Consider the following 9,888-nt stretch of genomic DNA (forward strand, 5'->3'; position numbering starts at 1 on the left):
AATTATTCACTTTCATTTTGTTGTTGGGTTAAAGGCAGCAGTTACTCTAGTGAGCGTTGTGTCACACCCACTTGCAGTGCATGTCCCAAGTTCTATAGTCTATATAATTCCATATGCGTTGCTAAGTTTTACTACGGGCTCACTAAAATACTAACCGCTGGGGCCGTATTCCATATTTTACATCGTTCATCTGTCCATTTGGTTCTGTGTTATTAGCCGCAGAGATATACACGCACGTTTCCAACGTATGTGGGCAGCAACCCGACCATTTTGCAGTTATGACCAACCGTACCCCACCAGTGAATCTATGAGCTGCGATATCGAACCAATGGCGACCAATCATGAAGTGCATCGCAACGTTCCGTCAGCAGCCGGAGATCGAACGTCAATGCTGGCTGCCATTGGCTGCCTAACGCCAATGGCAGCAGACGCAAGGTGAGGGCCAGTCGCCAACCAACGCAATCGTTGGGTCGCTTCCTGCAGACGCTCTGTCGGTGACCAATGACAGACGGCGAAATGGACAATGCACAGCTATGGAATGTGGCCCCTGGTTTACCGTTGCATTAGCGTCACAGCTGTCGACCTCAGGCTCATGGGTGAAAAGATGGCAGCTCTTACAGAATTGCCAGAAAATACATATTACACCGAACTATTCCACAATAATAGGGGGTCAGGCTGTTCGCCGTCGCTTGCAGTCTTGAAGACTATTCGTAGCAATCCGGTAAAACTAAAATACTTTATAAGAATTATTATGTGTCCTTATGGTAGATGCACAACGTCCAAAAGTGAGAGCTCGGTAGCGTCACAAGCTAATGCATGACGCTGCAATATTATACAAGTAAAAAGTTTCCCGCTGTCCCTCACCCAGCCGCCAAAGTTGGCTTCATACGCCACAACTAGCTAAGTGCGTTGGCATGGCGCATGCAAAAAATAATGTGCACTTAGCTTGCTCAGTCTTCGTGATGGAACGAAATTATAGCGACTGGCGTTCTACGTGAAAAGCTGTGAACAATGTTCACTGCAGTGGTTCTGACGAAATTCAAACGGATGCGTACCGGCTACTGATTCGTAAATGCGGAAAATGAGCGGTGACGTTTTCTAGATGCGTATGAGGTAATGCAAAACATGTAGTGCACAAACTTCGGCCAAAGAGAAAAACAATGAGAACCGATGCGTTTGTTAAATGCGTGGAGGCTCGGCATGCTTGTCGTGAGAAAACGTATCTCGCACTAACCGGAATCTCCCGCAAACATGCTCTTAGAAGTCGTCGCATTGGTGACTGGAGTAATCGTCGGCGCGAAACAGGTAGTCGCGGTTCCAAAGGCACACCAGCGTCTCGCACTGGTTCGAGTTGGTGGGCAAGAAGTACATGGGCGCTGGGTCGTCGTGCCACCGGCGGTAGCCCTGCACCAAGGCGAGAAGCGGTGCTGGTGGGCGGAGGCAAGCTCACGGGGGTGTAATGAACCTATTCAAAGGAAGTGGAAAAAATGAAGTAATTAACGCGCTATCGTTCAAGTCCCTGTGTCGCAGGAAAACCCTCGTAGGCGTTGACCGGCGGTGAGGCCAAAAACTTAGCACTAAGCGACCAGGTCCTGACTTCAAAATCATATGACCTAGCGCTGGTAATTCAAACACTCCCGTGCGATCATACTCTTGCTTCCCGCATGTAGAGTGTGTTTTACCAAACTTTGCACAACCTTTAAAAATAGGCTTTTTCAGATAAAAGAGCGCTTTTTTCGACATAGCATTGCCAGTGGTGTAGTAGATCGAAATACGGCTAAGGCGTGCTAACTGACAGGGTGGTTCATTAATATTCAGTGGTTACATTTCTGAACTACTACCGTTAGGCTCCTTTATTATCAGCAGGCGTGTACCCCACTGTAAGTAATATCTATGTCAGGTTTTAGAATTCTGAAAGCGCGGTTACCCTCGGCGCTGAGGTGGAACAAATTTTGGCGATTTCGACGAGTTACGAGCACTGGAGAAGTCGCCTTGCCAGAAAGCTTCTCGAAAGCGCACGTATATTGGCGCGATGTAGCCAAAATTTGCCTTCGTAGTCTTTTTACTGTATTCCATTTCTGAACGCTTGCTTATTGATAGAAAGTGTTGAGGACAGTCCCGTGTACTACGTCACCGCAACAGATGGGGGCCAAAAAACCTGAGCGGTGTGAAAGGAAGGTACGCTGATGCGCTGAGATCTCTGAGCATAAAAACAGAGTGGTTGAAACCGGCCACGACAACTTCAGTCCATCATGTCTCGAAAGCTGTGGGTGAAGGTGCAATTACAGGGGTGAAAACGGACTAATCGTTGCCGTCGAAATTTTGAGGGTTTCCAGAAAGACACATTCTTCACCAGCACGGCATTGTGCTGGCTATTTCCGCCGTCTGAGTTCCAGTTTCTTCCTTCACAATACATAAAATGGCGCGAACAGGCTGAGGTAGATGAAACATGTCCACTACTTTTAGCTCCTGTTCGTGCTCCAGACGTTTCCAATTACGACTAGCTGCTCATGTTTAGGATGAAACGAAGAATAAGGCTTAGTACAAGCAAACTGTGCGCTTGTAAAGCCGTGTTTTAAGTTACGGAAAGCGCATTATGTAAGTGGCGCGTCATATGTGGCACCAATAAAGCTATCTGAAAGCAGAAAGTAGCCAAACGTCTGCGCTAAAGTTTGGTAACTTCTCCGAACATTGCAGAATTCTCGGGTTTCTTAAACAACGACTATGGCGTTGAACAGTTGTACAGACGGAACGTTTGCTTAGAAGCAGAATTGTTTTCATCACTTAACCGTGATGATGCCGTACGTGTATACTCATGGCTATTACGAGTTCAGGCCCACCGCCATCTTTCTTGAATCTAATAAAAAGTAACAGTTCTACAATGATCATGATTAGCCTGAGCCCCAAACAATGCTTTGTTATGTGCGAAAAGGCTACCTTAGATAGCTAATTTCAATTAAAGCGAATAGGAAGAAAGAAATACAGCATCAGAGAAACTACACATACTAGAAGGTCACAGCCCCTTTCCTGTGCCTGAGACGTAGTTAGAGGATTCACCTAAAGTGCTCAGTGCATGATTCCTTGGCTTGAAACAGTGAGAAACGAATGAAAAGAACACATAAAGTTATCAGGAAAGTCAATTCGTATTGTCTCTTCCTCTCAAGGGGGACACACTAGCCGCGCTGAAGATATTGAGAGCGATGAATGGAGTAAAAAAGAAAGCCGTCCTAATGGTGGCCACAGGAGTAATTAAGGAACCCCACTACTTGGAGTATCTGACCGCTGCCTTGCAACCGCCGAACACGCGGACGTTTCTGAGTTTCGCCTCCACTTAAATTCGGCCGCTGAAGCAAGAATTCATTCCAGCGGCCTCGTTCTCGGCAGCCGGACACCCTAAGCACTTAGCCACTGTGAAGTGTCAAAGCTAGAAACGAAGCCGCTGTGTTCACTCACGGCTTTCCCTGAACTGGCGTCTAGGCCGGCGGTGGAGCGCCGCATGGTGCCACCGTTCAGGAGGATGACCAGCACCAGCACCACGATGGCCACCACTGCCACGCGGACGTTTCTGAGTTTCGCCTCCACTTAAATTCGGCCGCTGAAGCAAGAATTCATTCCAGCGGCCTCGTTCTCGGCAGCCGGACACCCTAAGCACTTAGCCACTGTGAAGTGTCAAAGCTAGAAACGAAGCCGCTGTGTTCACTCACGGCTTTCCCTGAACTGGCGTCTAGGCCGGCGGTGGAGCGCCGCATGGTGCCACCGGTCAGGAGGATGACCAGCACCAGCACCACGATGGCCACCACTGCCACGGGGAGCGAAAGGCGACGCCACTGGAAGCAGTCTGAGAATTCGGCTCCTGCTGGGGCGGCAGTTGGCGCCTGAGCGTTCCTCATGGCTGATAGAAGGTTCGTGTCTTAGAATTGTTCGGCGGCGATCCTCTAGGACTATGATTGTTGTTGTTGTTGCCCTCACACAATGGCACATACCCACAAGGGGGATTGGCCATAACCAGGCGGTGACTATTTAAATGATCATTTGCATGTGGCAAGCATGGGATGACCTACCAAAATTTGGATCGCACACTTTCCGTAGACAAGGTGGTTGCAGGAGGTTAGGAGGGTCATACAGACTAAACTTCAGGCAAAGAAGGGGTAGGGATTACTATAAGTGGTTGAAAAAACCGAAATACAGAAGCTGATAATGGGATGGGCAGGACGAAAGCTCATGATAGTAGACGTTTTGATTCTAGGACATAATTTTGAACGGCAGAGCAAACATTCCCATTGGTATGGCCAAGCATAGAAGCGCCAAGAGACAAAACAACCGCAGAAGACAGGCGCAAACTGAGATTCTGTATTGGAACTTCTAATAGTCGCCTCCTAATCGATGAGTAGCTACGGCAAAAAAGAAGAAAGTGCTCTATTGTTTCCGGCTCCGCACAATACGGACACAATGGGGAGATCGCCAGACCAGGCCTGTAGAGGTAAAAATTTAGTTGCGGCACCCGGCAACGAAGCCTCGTGAAGGAAACTTCAAGATTGCGCGATCGCCAGACTGAGCTTCTCCAAGGGAACAGTAGGTGCTGGAAGTCGTCCAAGGAAGTAAGCGCTGATGCGCCACATTTGTTCATTACAGTGTACCGTCGAAAGCGTGCCGCCGTGATGTAAGCAGTTGTTGGAAGCGGGTCAACAATCGGTCCACTCCGGGCTGCCTTCGCTAAAGCATCAGCTGATTCATTTAATAGAAGACCCCTGTGCCCAGGAACCCAAAGAAATCGAATTGATGTGATGTGTGGAGGGATCAGGAATTTTAGTATCCGAAAGAGCTGCGATTCAGTGGACGCCGAGAGGGAAGTGCATAAAGATAACGAGTCCGTAATTATTATTACTGCTGAGAAAGAAATTGGTACCTTGCGCCGAGCGAGAACCACTGCTAGAAGCTCAGCCAGATAGATAGGAGTGAAATCTTGGAGACGGAGAGAAAAAGACCAGTCAATGGACTGGGAGTAAATACCTGCACCTGCCTTTTCTGCACACACCGAGCCATCAGTCGCAATGGCAACATGTGAGCTGAAGGTCGACAGATAACCCTGCAACATATCATTTAACCATGAGAAAGGCAGTAATTTTGCATTACATGGATAAATGTCATCGTAGATGATAGACACAGTTGCGGGGATAGACCGCACCGGAACAATTTCAGGTATTCGCACGTTGAGTGGGCCCAGCAAAGATTCAATGAAACAGATTTGGGGAGTTTGAAGGCGAGACCATCCGACACCCAAGAACTCCGCTCGCTGCCCTAGGAAGATCAACTCGGATGCATGCTGCTCCGAGTCGCAAAACTTTAAAAACGTTTGTACTGTCAAAAGGCTAAACCTTGCAGTAAGAGACGGCACCCGCGCTTCCAGATACACAACATTGTTTGCCACGTATTTAGGGAGACCCAAACACAGGTGCAGAGCTTCTCGCTCTAAGAGCAGAAGTAGGCGCAGTTTGTATGCAGCTGCTCCAGAAAACAAAACGCAACCGAATTCCAAGACTGGCCGGTTATACATTTTGTAAATCAGCAGAAGAGCATGTCTGCGCATAGCGCAGCGAGGACTACTCATCCTTCGCAGAAGGCCTACCGCCCGAATCCCTTTCGCAATAACCTGATCTATATGTGACCGCCAAGAGAGAGAGGAGTCATAAGTTACCCCGAGATACTTTAGGGAACATACCTGAGGAATGACATGATGACGATAAGACAATGAAATGTGTACCTGTTGAGTAACTGGAAAAGGTAACAAAACGCACTTGTTTACATTAGGACTTAAGTGTATTTCAGATAACCATCGGTCAAGGGAATTTAAATATGACTGTAAAACCATATACACAGAATGTAATTCACTCGCAGCAGCAAAGAAAGCTATATCATCTGCATACACGTACGTAGTCACGTCAGGGGAAGTCGGAATCGAACTGAGTAAGAGATTGAATAGAACAGGGGAGAGAACTGCACCTTGAGGCACACCTCTAGATTGATGAAATTTCCTTGTAGAAACTCCGCGTTGACAACAATAAAATTTTCTGTCAGCCAGGAAAGCTGACACCCATTCCACAAAACAACTTAGCAAGCCCAGAGCCCGTAGTCTGTACATCAGAGGCCCATGTTCGACACTGTCATATGCTTTCGAGATGTCTAGAGTTACCAGCGCAGCATACTGTCGACGCCGGCGCGCTAGTCGGACACGGCTTTCGAGGTCAGTATGCGCACACCATATAGAGCACCCAGGCTTGAAACCAGTCTGACAAGGGTTAAGTAGTCTATTTTCAGTAATAATGAGCATGATTCGTCCATACAGCACGCGTTCAACCAATTTCACCACATTCGATGTCAATGAAATTGGTCGAATGTTGTCTAAGACCAACCCTTCGCCTGGCTTTTTAAGCACCGGGATAATTTTGGAAACACGCCATACAGCCGGGATCCATGGGGTTCTAATAGAGTAACTTACCAGCTCCAATATAGCATTGTGGCATTCGTCGAACAGTATTTTAATCATCGCAGTCGTGACACGGTCAGGACCAGGAGATGCAGAAGGTAACCAATATATCACCTGGGAGAGCTCAGAAACCGAGACATTAATGAAATCATCATAGTGATTCCCAAGCAGTTGTGGGCGAGAGAGCGCAGCCGAAAAACGGTGTTCCAAGCCTTTGCCAATTTCTTGTAATGACCTGGCAAGCTCTACTGGAGTCAGCACATTAGAGGGAATGTTGTGAGGCGGTGGCAGCCTGTTCCTTGACCTCAGAAAGCGAAACAAGGCTTGTCTGTTATTAGATTTTGATAGATGGTCATAATTCTCTTCATCATATTTTTCTTTTGCCCTAGCGACTGTGCGCTTGACGATAGCTGCAAGAAACTTATAATCGATCCAATTCCGGGGACATTGATTATGGATAAGTTTCTTCCAGGCTGCCTTGCGCCGCCCATAATCCTTTAAACATTCTGCATTCCACCAAGGGCTCAGAGAAGTGCCTATGCTATCACACACTGTAAACTTTGATTGCCTCCGTACCCGATCTAAAATAGAGCATAAGCCTAACACCCTGCTCTCCTGAGACAAATTCGGCAAAGAGTGTAGTTCTGAACTGAGTGAACTTTTGAACTTGTTGTAATCGACTAGGGTGCAACTGGATCCGCCGATAGAAGTCATCGGACACACAATGTCAAAAGTGAGTGGGAAATGGTCACTGTTTGTTGCAGAGTCAACCGGAGTCCAGGAGGAAACTGCTACCCCTGGGGTTGAAAACGTTAAATCCAATGCTGATCGGGAGTGCCCACGGAGAAAGGTTGGAAAACCCGACTTATGACAGTTTAGGTTATTCACACAAGCCCAATCCCATAAACGCAAACCGCACTGGTCTGTTCGATAACCCCAAGTCAAGTGGTGCGAATTGAAATCCCCAACAAGCAACACATGTGATCTGCTGACAGAGAGTAAGGAATCTAATGGCCGTGTGTCATGAACCCCAGATGGAAAATAAACATTTGCGACAGTATTGGGATGGAAACCAGGAACTGAGAGATCCACTGCCTGAATTTCGCAATGAGCGTCCACACGCTGAAACACCAATCGTGCCTTGTGACAAAATCTGGATGAAACCAGCAGAAGCAAACCGCCCCCCCCCCCCCCCCTTGATGGGCGGTCCATCCTAAAAATTCGATAATGTTCTATTTGAAATGAAAACTCTTTCGACAACCAGGTTTCTTGAAGCGCAATGACAGGAGGAGAAAATCGATTTGAAAGAGTTACTAAATCAGTGAAGGCTGATTGAATGGAACGGCAGTTCCACTGCAGCACTCTAAGAGACCCTATTCTGCCGAGAGATCTGCAGCAGCAACTGCCTTTTCTAAAATGCTGTGGTGACCAGTTTTTCCTGAATTACTCTTTTTTGTTTTGGATTGAGGGGAGCTAGACGGACGAGCAACGGCCAAAGGAGACCGGCTACGTTTCTGAGCTCGAGCATCGAGCTCCATCAGCTCAACACATCCATCAATTGCTCCGGTCGTGACTTCAGGTACATGAGTTGGAGGCGTGCGCTCTTTTTGCGGCTGCATTGAAACAAGGGAAGGCGTCTCCGCACTGAGTTCAGTAGGTACTGCAGGATCCGCGGATGACTTCAACGCAGCATTGGAGGTCATTATTGAAGAGGTCATTTGCGCCACCATGACTTGCGATATGCACTCTGTTACTGAATTCACTAGCCGATCCATGACCTTGGCCATTGCCATTTCAGCCGCTGTAGCAATCGCATCTGATAGGCTTGAATCCACGACCGCAGTCGTCTGCCGTGCTGCCACACTTGAGTACCCGTACGTCCTTTCCTTAACAATAGCCATAGCTTCGCGCCTTGAGCACCGGCGCTTTTCTAACACTTCCAGCACCTTAACCTCCTCAGCCCTTGCAGGACAATTAGAATATGTGGCGAAGTGACTACCGCTGCACAAGCAACACATCTCATCTTTTGAACACCTTCCTTCACGGTCATGATTACCACCACACACACTGCACCTTGAGCTCGACTTGCAGGCGTTCGCGCTGTGGCCAAACCTCCAGCAGTTGCGGCATTGAAGTGGCCTTGAAGAATACGGATCGACCCTGAAAACCAGGGGCCACACCTTCAACTCAGATGGACAGGAGAGACCAGCAAAAGTGGCAATTACCGTTTCAGTTGGAAGTTTTGTTTCCTCGACGACCCGAGTGCATCGATGTACAGAAATCACCCCTGCGGAGGAGAGTTTCTCTAGCGTTTCCTTAGGGCTAAGGCGTGGGTCAACCCTTCGCACTATACCTTTAGAGCACGCCAAGTGCGGCGGTATAAATGCGCTTACCGACTGGCTTCCAAAAGCTCTGCACGTTAAGAAATCCATGATGCAGGCCTGGTCGGCCGACCTGCACACCACGCCTCCTCTGCCGTACTGCAGGACACCACAGATTTTTAAGAAGTGAGGCGTAATCGCCTTGAGCGCAGTCTGAACCGCATCCGGGTTATTGAGTCGAATGGCGCCACCATCCGATGGAACCAAGGCCACGGGAATAGTGCCGACGCCACCCCGAAAGAAGGCGTCCAGGGGGAGTTGGTTAGGGGGGAGGCTGGCCGACCAGGGGGAGTTCCCTGGCCAGGAGAGGACGTCGACATGCGCCCTTAGCGACCTGCAAGCGCCCTGCAAAAGCGAAAGACAGTCAAGCAATCAGAAGCTAGTGATACAAACAGTCACCGCCCAGTGAGACCACGCCCGCCTTCTCGATACTCGTAGACCTCCGTAGACGATCAGGCTTTAGGAACGAACGCTCGAGAATACAGTGCAACTTCTTCCCTTCACTATGAGTGGCGCGCGTCCTTCTTCTTCTTCTTCTTCTCCTTCTTCACCTTAGTAATTATGGCACCGTTCCTGCTCAGCTTCTTTGTCCTCTTAACCGACCGAAACGAGCCGTCTGGCAGCCTGCCAGTTTCGCAAACCCTCCTGAGAATCGAGGTAGGAGCGCTCGCTGTACATAAAGTGTCAGGGGATAAATTACTGAACAAATAAAGCGTAAATAAATATAAAGAAACATTTCAAATTCTCTCCCCCCTCCCCCATAAAAAGAATCTCTGATGAATTCCGGAAATACGGCATCAAAAACGAAAAAAAAGACGCCGGATTGAGATTGCCTAGGGCAAATGCGAGCTAGGTTCACTAGGACTTCGTTTCAGTTCGAGACTTGGTCTTCAAGGCCAAGCGCGCTTCGAACAAAGAATGACGAAATCGAACTTAAGCAACGGCTAAAGAGTATGACGTGACTGCGTTAATGGATAAACACCCATATACGCGGAATCCGTGAAACTCTACTTTAAATTCTTT

This window comes from Amblyomma americanum, chromosome 2, assembly GCF_052857255.1.
Source record: "Amblyomma americanum isolate KBUSLIRL-KWMA chromosome 2, ASM5285725v1, whole genome shotgun sequence".
Lineage (NCBI taxonomy): Eukaryota > Metazoa > Arthropoda > Arachnida > Ixodida > Ixodidae > Amblyomma > Amblyomma americanum.